Consider the following 14,116-nt stretch of genomic DNA (forward strand, 5'->3'; position numbering starts at 1 on the left):
ATGCTCAGGCGGAACGGGCCGTGGGCTCCGCGGCCTGCACCTGGCTGGGGGCCAGGCTGCGCACGGCTCCCGGTCAAGGCTGCGCCAGCATCACACGGCCTGGGGGAGACATTTGCTGCCCATATACTAGCTGTGCAGGTGACCGCAGCTCAACACGAGCTCATCCTGCATGAGGGGGGCTAAGTCCCAGGGCTGCCGTCCTTGTAAGAAGAGGGGCTCCTGGACGCACACACAGTGGGGAGAAGGCCACGTGAAGACAGGGCCAGAGATTGGGGTGAGGCAGCCGAAAGCCAAGGAAGACCAAGGATCTCCTGGATGCTGAGAGGGGCCTGGGACGGATGATGCCTCAGCGCCTCCAGCAGGAGCCAGTCCCGCCCACAGCCGATGTCAGAGTGCAGCGTCCAGCACTGGGGGAGAATGAGGGCCTGCTGCTGAAGGTATCCCGTCCGCGGCGCCTGTTCCCGCAGCCCCCGGGCACGAGTAGACGTCACCTGGGGCTCAGTGGCCGGTTGGGTCTGTTTGCAACAGACGAGAAAGGGCGGAACGGGCACAGATCCTGGCCTTGTGTCCTCAGTCCCAAACCAAGGTGGGGGGTGGACGCAGGCCAAAGAAGTCTGTGCCAGCGCCAGAGTGTCTGAGTCATCCTGGCCCTGGCAGAGTGGCCAGCCTGCAGGGGCACCGACCGCTGTCCCTGACTGTGGGTCGGCACGACTGTGGCAAGAGCCTGCGCTCCTCTGAGTCGGACTGTGGCACTTCCTGTGGCCCAGCTGGGGGCAGGGGGCCGACCTGAGGCTGGGACCCTTCTCTGGGGGCATTTCTGGGAGGGCTTGGAGGGACTTCGGGGATTTTTGTATTCACGTTACGGACAGTTGCTGGACCATCACTCTGTTTCCTATGAGACCCAGCTGAGCTGGGGGTCACGACAATCTTCCTCCTAAATGTGGGGTGAGCTCTTCCGTCTGCCTGTGGCTCCGTCCTTCCCGCAGGTCTGCCTCGGGACGTGGCTGGGGACCCTGGTTTAAAGGAGCAGCCGGGGCCGCAATCAGCCCGCGGCTAGGATGGGAAACTCTCTGGGCCACCATCAGGCCGCATCCACCTGCGGGGCCGCTGGGCAGGACAGGGATGAGGGGGGATGAGTGGGGAGTGGTCTCCGCGTGCACAGACATTAGGAACGTGTCTCTGCCAGCCCCTGGGAATCCATCGTCATCCCGGGGCCCCTCCGTTCGCCCCCCAACACCACTCTTCCCCTGGTTGCTGATCAGCCTGTGGCCAGGGGTCGCCCACTTGGTCGTGGGACCGGGGCTGGCTGGCTGAGTCCACTCCAGAGCCCCGAGGCCGCTGCCCATGGGCAGGGACCCGCGGACACAACCAGCTCTGGAGCCTGGCTTTAGGGTCAAGGGAGCAGGGTGCCCTTGTAACTTACCCCCGGACCCTGGCCTCTGGAGACCTCAGGCTTCTGCCTTGGATCCTGGATGGATATGTGGGAGCCTGGGTTCTCAGGACTGTTTCTGGAGGACCCAGGTCACGGGGACGAGGGAAGTGAAAGTGCGACCATTGGTCACAGATACTGGGGGGCTTCGTGGAAGGACCTGGCTTCCAGGGAGCGCAGATTGGTGTGACTGGCTGGGTGGCCTGGGACGTGTGTGTGCGAGTGTGTTCGGGTGTGTCCCTCTCTAAAACACACACAGAACAATCTGGGCCCGTGGGAAAGCTGCCTGGGATGGGGGAGGCTGTGGGGGAGCCTTGGGGAGGACATGCAGGACCGGAACCTTCCATCGGGACACAGCAGCTCAGGCCTTCCTTGCGGGGCTGGGAATGCGTCCCATGGCTCCCTGCTGCCCTAGCGCCGGCTCTCCTCCGGCTCCCTCCAGCCCTGCTCTGCGTGGCCCCACTTGCTCGAGTCGGCGCGGTGTGTCCACAGTCCGGGTTCACGACAGAGGCCTTGACTGGCCCAGACTGGGCTGTGCACCCACTCCCGGGACCGTCACCTGGAGGGCTGGAGGGCCCTGCATGGAGTGACCTCTGTTGGGAAAGGCCGATTCCCATAGTGTGTGTGTGCCCTGTGCACGTGTGCACGCGTGTGCTTGTGTGTTTGCGTGAGCACGCACATGGCCAATTGCACACACATGCAAGTGTGTCTGTGAACATGTGTGTGCGTGTGGGCCCATGTGAATGTGCGCGCATGTACACGGGTTGTGTGCACACGGGTGTGTTTGTGTGTGTGCATGTGTGTTCACGCGTGTGCAGGTCCGTGCATACGTGAGGGGCCTGTGTGCGTGTGTGCACGCATACGTGTGTGCACATGTGTGTGGGCCTGTGTGCATACACACCTGCCGTCCCTTGAACACGATCCTGTGTTGGGCATCTGTTATGTGCGTCCATCGCCCCCTGGTTCACCGTCACGGTGCCTGGGGGAAAGCCCGCTCTTCCTGGACAGAACAAGAAGCCTGGCCCTGAGTGTAGGTTCCTTGCCTCAGGTCCGCAGCTGCCGGCGTAGGGAGGGGCTTCGGCTGCGCTGCCCACGTGGGGGCCTCTTAGGTGCAGGAGACTCATCCGTTAGCTGCAGGGTCGAGAATCTGCGTTTGACGGCAAAGCCAGGACCCTGCGTGGGCGACCCTAGCGCAGCAGGCCAAGCGGATTTCACTGATGTGAGACTCAACAAGGCTCGAGGTCCTGAAGATCACTTTCCAAACCCAGATGCTCACACTGGTCATCAAGAAACAGGGCAGGGGTGCCTTCGCCCCGCAGGGCACGGGATAGGTCCCCCTGGTCTCCGGCCCTCCCTGCCCTCATCCGGCTTTCCCTTGGCTCGTTGCCACACTGTCTGAGACACAGCGAGAAGGAGATTGTGCTGTACGCCAGCAGGGCTGGAAAACCAGGTCTGCCCTGGGGACGGATCTGCGTGTTTTGGTCTGCGTGAGCCAGCCACACTGCGGGAACAGCCGTCCCTGCCTCCTACAGCTTCAACCCAGCAACACTACGTCCCATTCACGTTCGTCTGCCTCCGAGCCGGGCAGCTCCAGGGTCGTTCTCCTCCACAGAATGACGTGGGGCCCAGGCCTCTTCCATGGCTGCTGCATCTCAACACGAGGGGCCCGCGCTTGTCCAGTCAGGGCAAGAGGGAGCCGAGGGTCTTCATCCTAGAAGTGGCCTCGCTCCTGCGCAAAGCCCACTATGGCCTCTAACTGCGAGGCGCCGAGAGACCCAGGGGGCACAGGGTCTTCGGTGACAAGTAGATGCCTTTGCCTCACCATGGGGAGAGCCGCCCTCAACTTGGCCTTTGGGTAGAAGGCGTGGTTCTAGACAGAGGAGGGGTGTGCGGGTGCCAGACCCAGCCCTCAGGGAGCGCGACGCCGCCTTCCAGGCTTTCCCAGCAGGGCACGTGAGCGCTAACCGGCTCGTTTCCTGAGGAGCTGACCTAACTTTGCCACTCCGTTCCCTGTTGGAGGATGTCCATGCGGCCGGCAGACCCAGGCGCCATGGTGGGCTGGATGAGAAACCCTCCCGTCCCCTCTGTCGGCCTTTCTCTCTCGAGGGGCCCAAAGACCAGAAGAGCAGACACACTTCTCGCCTTAACGCCGTGGAGCGGGACAAGGGACCGGCCTGACGCGGTTCCACTTGGACAGGACTGGGGACCTCCCAGGAGGTGCTCCCTGAGCGCAGCCTGTCGGGTGCTGAGAGGCTGGCCAGGAAGGGGAGGAAGGCTTCCCGAAGCTGGGGCTACGCAGCTGGACCGGCAGGATGACGGCCGCGACTGCCCTGTGCTCCCGGGACCCCCACGGCGCCTTGCAGTGAGGAGCATGGAAGACGGGCCCCTCCCCCTTCCGAGAGCCCTGCCCGGAGGAACCGTTATGCTCCAGGCTCTGAGTGTGGGCACCGTTTCTATCTGGAATTGGCAGCCGATGAAAAAATTGTGTGTCACGTTGACCGTGGGCACCACAATTCCTCTCTGGAAGGGAACTGTCTTCTTTCGGGAAAATGCCGTTTTACCAGGGCCATCGGGAGAGGAGAAAGGAAGGGGACGTGCGGTACGGTGAGAGCAACACCAGAGAAGGGGGCTGGCGGGTCAGGAGGTCCTGACGGCTGAGTAAGGGACTCTGCGCTGCCCGCGCGGTCTCTCGGCACCGCCCCCCCCCCCCGCCGTCTCCCCACAGGCCAGCCCAGTTTCCTGCGTGCACAGGCGTCCTGTGACCCCTGCTGGGGAGACTGCCACCGGCCCAGGTTGGCGCAGGGCAGAGAGCACCTGCGGGCGCATGTTGGAGGCCCTGCACAGAGGAGGGAGCCCTGCCCGAGAGCGGTTCAGGGACCCAGGAGGCTCCTTCTGTGGCTCCGAGTTCCGAGAGGTTGGGTCCTTGTGGGAACCTGCACAAACGTCTTCCTCCGGACCGAGACAGTGTCTCAGGTTCATCTGTCTGCACCTCCAGGGGCTGGAAGACCCCAGGGGCTCCGACTTGGAGCCAGGTGTCACCATGACCAGTTCCGGCAGGTGGCCAGGATGCCTGTGTGGCTGAGGTCACCCGTGGGGTCCCCTCCCTCACCTACTCTGGAGACCAGGCTTAGGACCCTGAGGGCAGCTGCTTTTCCCTTCCCCAGGGGCTGGGGGCTCCTTGCACACCCGCACAAGGTGTGACCCCCACCCCTGCCAGCCCAGCGTCTTCCTCCTCCCTCCGCAGCGCACACCCCACTCCGGGTTTATTACTGTCACAACACCAAGACGGACGATACTTTGTGGCGATTCAGGGTGGGTACCTGCAGCTCCCAGCTGGTTTGGCTCCAACTGTTTCCCTTTGGAGGCTGGGAGGGGCTGGGAGGGCAGAGCCTGGCTCAGGGCCGGACCAGAGCGGAAGACTTTAACGGGCGCGTGTCTCCTGACCCAGGATGGGGGACCAGGCAGGTGCGGGCAGAGGGAGGCTGCACGAGGGATGGGGGGGCGGGGACGGGGGAGGGGACAGGGGAGGGAAGGGGGGAGGAGAGGGGGGAGGAGAGGGGTAAGGAGGGGCGAGGAAGAAGGGGGAGGGGAGGGGGAGGAAGGAGGAAGGGGAGGGGGAAGGAGCAGGAGGGGGAGGTGGGGGAGGCAGAACCCAAGGGAAGCAGCTGGAAGAGGCAGGAAGCCAGAGCAGGAGACAGGGCCTCGCTTTAGGGTCTGGACAGTTTACGTGGGGGGACGCGGCACGCGCGTGAGTAACCCAGGACACGTCAGTCACACGTCTGGGTTTGCGGTGATCCGCGGATCTCGTCGGCCCAGGCCCGCACTCCTCGTTAGGATTAATTAGGCTAATGCCGGTTTAGTCCACCTGCCCTGCGCGCCACCCCGGGGTACAAACCCAGCGGAGTGGTGGGGCCCGGGACCCGGAGCTCCCCCTCCCCAGCCAGCAGCACACAGCAGAGGGGCCCGCAGGGTTCCCTGAGCAGCCCCTGCCCCAGCTCCCACCCTCCGAGGCCAAGACTTCGTTCCCTCTGCTCCGAGGGAAGGAGGCTCAGCAGGGCTCTCCTTGTCTGTCGGCCGAGGGGCGCTCCAGCCCCTGTGGGAGGCAACCTGCTCGGCTCAGCCATTCACAGCCTCCGAGGGTGCCGGACTAACGTGCAGTTCTGGGGCTCCAGCCGCCAAACCGGGAAATTGCAAAGGAACCTCGGTCCCACGGGGCCCTCGCTGAGCCCGGCAGGGTACTGACCGCACGGTTGCGCACTTGACAAGCTCCCTTTGGGGCAGGACTGTGTGTACCTCCGAGTGTGCACGGGCGGAGTGTCCTCCCCGTCCCTTCACACCAGGCCTCCCCTAGAGGGAGGGAGGGAGGGAGAAGGCCCGAGGCGCGCTCTCTCCCCCTCTGCGGGCCGTGGGCAGGGGCGGACAGGAGCCAGCTCTGATGGCGGTCAGGGCTTCGGCGGCTGTGGGCCCACTGTGCAGGAGAGACACAGTGTCACCTCCTCTCTGGCCTCCAGGGTGTGGCTTTCTTCCAGCGATATCCACGCCATAGTCCAGAACAGCGGCTGGCCGGCGGGGGAGCAGAGCCTGCTGTGGGGACAGGAGACGTCCTCGATAGAGGGTGACTTTGCACTTCTCGAGGGAAGGGGAGAAACACCGTCCTGGGCTCCTTCGTCCTCCTCCGTGGGTGTGGTGGGGACTGGAGCAGCCAGCAGGCCACCGTCAGCGCCAGGGACTACGAATCCCCAGTGATGGCCAGAGGCAGGTGGTTGGAGGCGGTCCTTCTGGGCGGTGATAAATGGATGTGCACACAGCTGCGTCCTGGCCAGCGCTGGGGACGGGGGGAGTCCTCCCGACTGTCCCATCTGTCTGGACTTGTTGTCCCAGGGCAAAGGCTCTTCTGGTTGATGATTTTTGCTGGGAACATGTGGAGCTTGGCCCCCGCATGCCGACGGCTTCCCTGGGGCGTCGGGTCCCCGTCCAGCAGCTCAGAGCCTCCAGCCCTGCTCGTGTGACTCCTGTCCAAGCCCCTACTGTGCCCTGGGCCTTTCAGAGAGCTCATCTCACAAGGAGGAATTGCTGTGTCCTTCACTGTAAAGTCTGTTCCTAAAGGTAACTGCTCGCGCACGGGCTCTCATCTCATAAACGCATGGGGCCGTACTGCAGCCAGCCTGCCGAGTCTGGGCCACATCTCAGATCCCATCAGTTTCTCAGAGACCCGTCCCCATGCCTGGCCCGGCAAATTCGCCCAGGAGCGTGTGCGGGAGCCAGCTTGCGGGGACCTGGCCATGGCCGTGACCCGACTGCCGTGTCTGGGGAACACCGTGCCCTGCTGGGCCACAACAGCCTCCGCTGACCCGGGTGCCCAGACCCCTGCTCACAGGGCGGGTTCTAGGCTTTCTAGGAGGAGGAAAGAGAGGGAGGCAGTGGAGATGCCCGGGGTGCATGGGGGGAGCCCTTCAGGGGGGCTCCAGCCTCTGCAAAGGGAATGACTGAGAAATCACACCAGGAAAGCAAGACTTCTTCTTCTTTTAAATAATTTTATTTTATTTTTCTCATCTTCCAAGATTCATTGTTTAGGCACCACACCCAGTGCTCCATGCAATCCGTGCCCTCCTCAATACCCACCACCAGGCTCACCCAACCTCCAACCCCCGCCCCTCCAAAACCCTCAGTTTGTTTCTCAGAATCCACAGTCTCTCATGGTTCGTCTCCCCCTCTGATTTCCCCCAACTCCCTTCTCCTCTCCATCTCCCCATGTCCTCCATGCTATTTGTTATGCTCCACAAATAAGTGAAACCATATGATAATTGACTCTCTCTGCTTGACTTATTTCACTCAGCATCATCTCCCCCAGTCCCATCCATGTTGCTACAACAGTTGGGTATTCGTCCTTTCTGATGGAGGCATAATACTCCGTAGTGTACATGGACCACATCTTCCTTATCCATTCGTCCGTTGAAGGGCATCTTGGTTCTTTCCACAGTTTGGCGACCGTGGCCATTGCTGCTATGAACATTGGGGTACAGATGGCCCTTCTTTTCACTACATCTGTATCTTTGGGGTAAATACTCAGTAGTGCAATGTCAGGGTCATAGGGAAGCTCTATTTTTAACTTCTTGAGGAATCTCCGCACTGATTTCCGAAGTGCAAGCCTTCTTCCTAAAGGTCACAGGGAGTCAATAGCGGAGAGACGTCTGGACGATCGGGAAGGAGCAGGAGCCAAACACCCATTTCACGATCGCCTGCCTCCGTCATTCATACGCACCGGGCGCTGTTTGAGCCCCGGGTGTGAGACTCCCCGAGCTCACACGCTGGGCAGGAGGCTGGTGGGGCAGAGACAAGTGGGGGACTTGGGGTGGAGAATAGCAGTGCGTTTATGGGGAGGGGGCACCTATGCAGTTAGAATGGTTGGGAATGGTGTCCCCAAAATATGGAGGGGGGAGCCAGGCAACAGCATGCACGAGGGGTCCTGACACCTGAGACACGGGGGGGGGGGGCGATTTATAAACTCGGAACCCACAGTCCTGGAGGTGGAGGGGCTGGTCCCTGGCACAACCTTCCTTGGGGCTCAGGAGCCGTTTCCAGGCTCCCCCCGCCCGTCCTTACGCCAAGACCCGGCAATGGCACTACCGGGGTTTTTGATTCTGAAAACCCGTCAGAGGTGCGCGCCAAGACTGCAGGGGCAGGTGACTCACCAGGACGTTTAAAATATCGAAAACTGACGGTGAGACGTCATGGGGCTTCCACGTGGGGTGGCAGCGAGACGTTCTTCACGGGTTCGGAGCATACGAAGCGCGGAGGGACCTTACGATACACTCAGGTTCGCTGCCGTCCTTCGCTCCTCGGGCAGAAGGGCGGTCGTTGCTGGAAGGCAACTCGGGGACCCGACAGCTGTTACGTCTCAGCGGCAGAACAATGGGTGGTTTTGATTTTCTTCTGTTTCTTTCTGTGTTACTTTATATTTATGTCAATAATATAAAGATACACTTTAAAAAAAGAAATCTGCTGGCAGGCCCTCTCCGTGTCTTCCGGACTATCCTGTGACCCCCGTCCTCCAAGGCCAAGCTGAGTTTCCATAAGCCCACGAGCGTCATCTCTAACCCATGAAGATGAGTGTGTGACTCCGGCTGAAAAGGCTCCACACCACCGACTCCTCTCCCCTTTCCCGCTGTCTTCAGGTTGGAACCTGGGCTCCTGGACCCGGTGTTCAGCACCTCTCACTCTCCTGCCTCCTCGTCAGCCGTTTCTCTGGCAGCTTCTCCACAATCCTCTCCTGTGACCTGCCCCTGTGAAGCTCCCAGGTTCTTTCCTGAACCCTCATTTTTGTGCATTCTGCCTCCTCTTCCTGGGAGGCCAACCTTCATGTTTCTTTCTGGGAACTCCTACCCATCCTTCAAAACCTTTTCCAAATATCCCCATGGTGATAGTATCCCTTCTGGTTTGAAGCCCTGGGGCTTCCAGGATAAAGTCCAGATTTCTTCGCATGGTTCCTGTTTGTCCCCTCCCTCATCTTCTGCCCTCCCGCCCCTCCCCCCTTTCCCGCGTCGCCCCCACTGTGTGCCGCACCTCACAGGCGACCTTCCCTGCATCGTTCTCTCTCTTGTCTTTGATGCCACAGTCAGTTCCAGCCTGTGGGAAGGTCAGCGTGCACCGTCGGGCTTGGCACGCGGCCCGGGCGTGCGTGATGTTTCTTCACCAGCTCAAGCGACTTACGGATGGATCCAGCTGGAAGAAATTGTTTAGAATAAGCCCATTACCCTTAATAAATAATTAAGCTGTCAGATGTGAGACACTTAGGAAAAAGCCGGTTCCTCTGCTCAGACTGAACATGCTTGGGACAAAGGTTTGCCACTGGGGTGCCAAGATCCTTCCAAACGGCCAATTACATTCAGAGAGGTTTGGCTGATGGAGGCAGGATTTATGTTGCTAGGTAGGGCTGCTGTTTCAGGGGTGGGGGAGTTCTGAGGGGCAGGGGGAGGGGAGGGAGCCCCCAGGGTCACGGCCAGCACCCTGCCGGAAGTAGGAAGCCCTTTGCCCATCAGCTCATCGTGGACACAGGCTTAAGGGCCCAGTCTGCGGTCCAGCTCCTGTTTCTCTGTGGCCTGGAGGGCAGAGGGCAGAGGTGAAAGGTCAGCATCTCCCCAACTGATGAGGCCTCTGGGTTCTTATACCCCAGTGATGCTGGACCCCGGGCTCAACCCAGGATCACTCAAACGACAAACCAACCCAGAGGCACGTCTCTGGTTGCAGGTGACCCACACCGGGTGCTGTGCTGGGAGGCGGCTGTCTGACGTCATGGTTGGGACTGGGGCCTTGGAGGCAGACGGGCCCGGCTCCAAAGCCCAGGTCTTCTGCTCGCTTGCTGCTGGCTCCTGCGAGTCTGTGTTGTCGGTGGTGACACAGCAGGTGGGCAGCAGTTCAAGGAAGAGCGTCCGCACCATGCCAGGGTCCCAACAAGTGGGTGAGCCTCTCCTCTGCTTTCTTGGGGAGATGTTGGTGGAGCTCCCCGAAATGGCTGCCTCAGGCCGGGAAAACCAGCTTCTGCAGGTGGACCCCTTTAGGGGCTGTGGGGGAAAATGTCCCAGGCCCCCATCTTCTCTCCAGCACCGTGATCCCTGCTTCTGTTGGCCGGGTGGGCTCAAGGTCAGGACAGGCGTGTGGGGGGATCCAAGGTAGAGCTGGGCTTGTGCCACCTGGGGGGACCCACAGACCCATGAACGCTGGGCCGTGGGGGGACGACAAGATGGGGAGACAGACGCCTGATGCCCAGGAGAGCAGGGGTGCCTAGGTATCCTGTCGGACAAACCTGATTCACGGCATCTGTTGGCCAGGAACACTTCCCCACTACCCAGTGCTCTTAGGGGCCTGATGGCAATTTGCGTACGTAAATCTCACAGCGTGTGCGGAGTAATTCCACACACATTAGTTCATTTGAATTTCACGTCTCCTTGGCAGAGGGACAACTGTAATACGAATGATCATAATGTTGATTTAATAACAGTGGTAAGGACATGATGACGTGACGGCCGGTGGGGGGCGTTGCTGGGTCGCATAGATGCCCGTGTCCGGGGTTCTTGTCCCCCACCTTTCCGAGGCTGCCGAGTGGGGGCATTGCTCGGGGGCCCCAGCACCCAGGGCCCGCCTCTGCCCAGACGGTCCAGTGGGTGTCCCTTCGTCAGTCCTCGCCGATGAACCTGTGGGGGAAGGTTCGGGGCCCCTGGGACTCTGAGGGCCGCCAGCAGGGCCAGAAGCTGCCCTGACCGGCCGCACCTCTTACCAGGACAGGTACACTGGGCAGGGAGGCTCTCTCGCTCCCAACTTCCGCCACTTTCTGGTGGGAACAAACAAGACAGCGGATGAATTATCTGCTGCCCGCTCTTCATCAATCAGAGGCGTAATGTAGCCGCCAGGCCTCTCACGCGGCAGCGAGAGCAAGGCAATTAACTTGAAAATTGAATTGATGTGCATTGATTTTTTTAATAAAGTTATTGTAATATATTCACTTGTTAGAATCCAGAGCTGAAAATAGACACTTTGTTTCTGATTATGGGGCCAGTCCCTGTAAATCACCGGGGACGGCAGGAGCGAAACCCCTCATTTCACATCATCATTTCCTATTAGACCCAAAACGCCCATCACGGGGTGATTTTCCTCCTCCTGTTCAGGGGCTTCACACCCTCGCGGCCCCTCGGGGTGAGGGGGACAGGGCCTGGGGAGCAGGGCCCAAGGGTGAGGCCGGCTCTGCTGCTGTGGCCGGGTCCCACGGTCCCTGGGCTGTTCGGGTTCTGCTCCGGGATGGGCTGGTGCTGAGCGGGCTGGCGCCCCGTGAGCCCTGAGGTCAGAGGTGCTGAGCAGAGGGGAGGAAGGGGTGGGTAGTGGTGTGTGGCTCATGGGACTCCGGGGACACCGACTCACGTCCCTAATCCCAGAGCCACAGAGGCTTGGCCGACCAGGAAGCCCCCATAGCAGGGTGAGAGGCTGGAGCCCTGAGGGCTATCAGGTCCCAGCGTGACCTCGGGCAGAGTCTCCTGGCCACCGCAGTCAGCCTCAGTGTCACCAGTTCCGGGGACGGGAGGCCAGTCTGCCTTTGGGCGGCTCTGCCGCCTAGAAAAGGCTTGCACATTGTGAGTCACGGTCCGGGCACCCCTTCCGTGTTCTGCTACAGGGACGGTGGCCCAGGGAGGTCAGAGACTCCTCCAGAATCACCCTGACCTATGACCTCCAGACCTGGGGGGAAAGCAGGCGTGAAGCCACGAGACCTGCAGGAATTTGCTACAGTGGCCGCTGGAAGCTCGTGGCAAGTGAGACTCAGCTGAGGGGGCCCAGGACCGGGGCCCAGGATTCCGTGGTTGGGCAGCGCTTAGTGGGCGTGGGCTCCAGGCATCTGGGGGTCAAGTTCCAACCCCTGGGTGGGGGTCAGGTGGCCGTGCCTGGCCCAGACCCCCTCCTGGCCAGGTGGGTTGACAGCTGCGAGAAGTGGGAGAGGGTGTTTCCCTCGATTTGGGGAAAATTGAGGGGGATGGGGTCCCTGAGGAGGGGTGTGGGGTCCCCGAGGAGGGGCATGGGTGCTGCTAGGCAGGATAGGCCAGAGCCTCGGCGGAACCCAGGACTCCTCACCCACGGCTTTATGTGCTCACGCTCCATTTGTCCAGCAGAGAGGCCTGGAGGGGACGCCCGTGGGGGGTGTCAGATGGCGTGGGCGAAGGCTGGTGGGGGTCTGGGGAGCAAGGGAGTGTCCCTCAGGGGCGTGTCTGTGTTGAGGTGCAGAAGCCTGAGGGGGGCCCTCGAGCCTCATAGGAGGGGTTCTGCTCCTGCGTGTACGTAACGGCAGGTGGCAGGGGGTCCTGGTGGTCATCGCGGTGGTAGGGGCGGACCCGGGGGTTCGGGAAGGTGAGAAGCATCTCCTCAGATGGTGTCCAGGGTTCAGGAGGTGCGGGAGTCAAGCGGCGTCTCCAGGTGCGCCTAACCCGTCTCGGCCGAGGGGCTGCTGGGCCGGGAGTCGGGGTCATGCCAGCCCAAGTGGGCAACGTCACAGGTTGGTACCCAGTAGAAAAACTTAAATGCAGAGCAAGAAAAAGGCAGATGGACCCCACGAAGGCCTCCCGATTACCAGAGTGTTCAGCTGCGAGATAGGTGATCAAGGGTGGTCAGCCACGGTCTGTGGCCCCTCGCGCCGGATTCCCGTGTTGACGCCTTCGCCTCTGCCGGGAGCCGCGAGGGTCTGCAGGCCGTGGAGCTGAGGGCTTGGCTGGGGCCAGGGAACCCACAGGACGCTTCCTGACAGGGGAGGGTCTGAAACAGGACCCCGGAGGGCCAGGGGGACCCTGGCTCTTCCGTCTGCTGAGGACAGAAGCTGGTGCTGACACGTGCTGTTACCCGGCTGCGGTGCGCCCCTCCAAGATGCTGCAAAACCATTCAAGAGAAGACTGTGGCCGGGCTCCATTTATCTTGCTGCAAGTGTCCCCGTTGTTGACACGTGGTGTGGGGGCACGCTCTTAAATGAAAACAAGGCTTTGAGCGAAAAGCCAATTTGTTTACAACAACCTGTGGAGTCGTGAAGAGGGGATTTTGACGAATGGGCAAACACTGTGTGTTTGGAAGCGTTCAATTATGAATGAGCTAATGACACCGGTATGCTGGATGGGGACTGTGGGGACGTCCACACGCCTCCCCGTCCGACGGGGCCCCAGCCCCCTGGTTAGGATAATTAATGAAACCTTGTTCCTGCGCGTTTTCCTGGGCACAAATAATCACCTAATTTCATGATTCTGCCTCCATCAGTGATCAGGGTGTGTCCCGGGGGCTCTCCCGGACGGCAGGTGCAGGAGGGACTTCTAGGCCTGGGGGACGTCTGCTTGTTAAGGGCGCTTGGGCTGGATGTGCCGAGTCTGGGTTTCACGAAGGCCATGGGCGAGCGGGCACTGGCAGGAGGCCTTCCTTCCTTCCCGTCTGCAGCAGGGACCTTCGCCGAACTTCGTGGCGGTGCCGTGTGGGTACCAGCGTCTGTGGACCCCTCTGTAACTAGCAGACAGAGTTTTGGGATGGGGGAAGGGGGGAGCCTCAGAGCCCCTTTCCTACAGAGAGGAGGCTCCTCCACCCCCTGCGTCTTGAGTGTGGCCAAGGCTCAGAGGGACTGTTGGTTTGTTTTTCTTCACCTGTGGACGTGGGTCAAGTACACCCGGGGCACTCCTTCTTCCCCTTAGCCTCCGAGCCCAACAGGAGTCAAGTGTCTTCCTGTTTTAAAATGCACACGGGAACCTGAGCAGCCAATCTGTGCTGGGCGTTTGCTGGGTCTGGCATTGTGCTCTCCGCACGGGGCGATGATGCCCAGAGAGTGACTTGGGGGCAGAGAGAACAGAGTTCATTCTCTCTCCCACTGCCAGTGAGTGTCAGAGCCGGAAGTGGGCGTTCCAAAGCCCGTGCCCTGAGCTGCTTGCTCAGTCCACCTGCAGACCAACGGAGGCAGACGCCGGCGCAGAAGAGACAAGCCTCTGGGTTGATTCTAGCCCGGGAGAGAGCCTTGTGGGACCCAGCCTTCGTGTCCTCTGCTGAAACGGCAACAAAGTCTTCAAGGCATGTCTGTGTGTCAACTCTGAAGGCCAAAAGCCAGCAGAGGGTGCTCGCCTTTCTGTAACTACGTGCACACGTGGCTGCACAGCCAGGCAGTGTACTATGATCGTAGTTTCTTTT

Source organism: Mustela putorius, unplaced genomic scaffold (genome assembly GCF_011764305.1).
Source record: "Mustela putorius furo isolate JIRA1106 unplaced genomic scaffold, ASM1176430v1.1 tig00003853_pilon_pilon_pilon, whole genome shotgun sequence".
Classification (NCBI taxonomy): domain Eukaryota; kingdom Metazoa; phylum Chordata; class Mammalia; order Carnivora; family Mustelidae; genus Mustela; species Mustela putorius.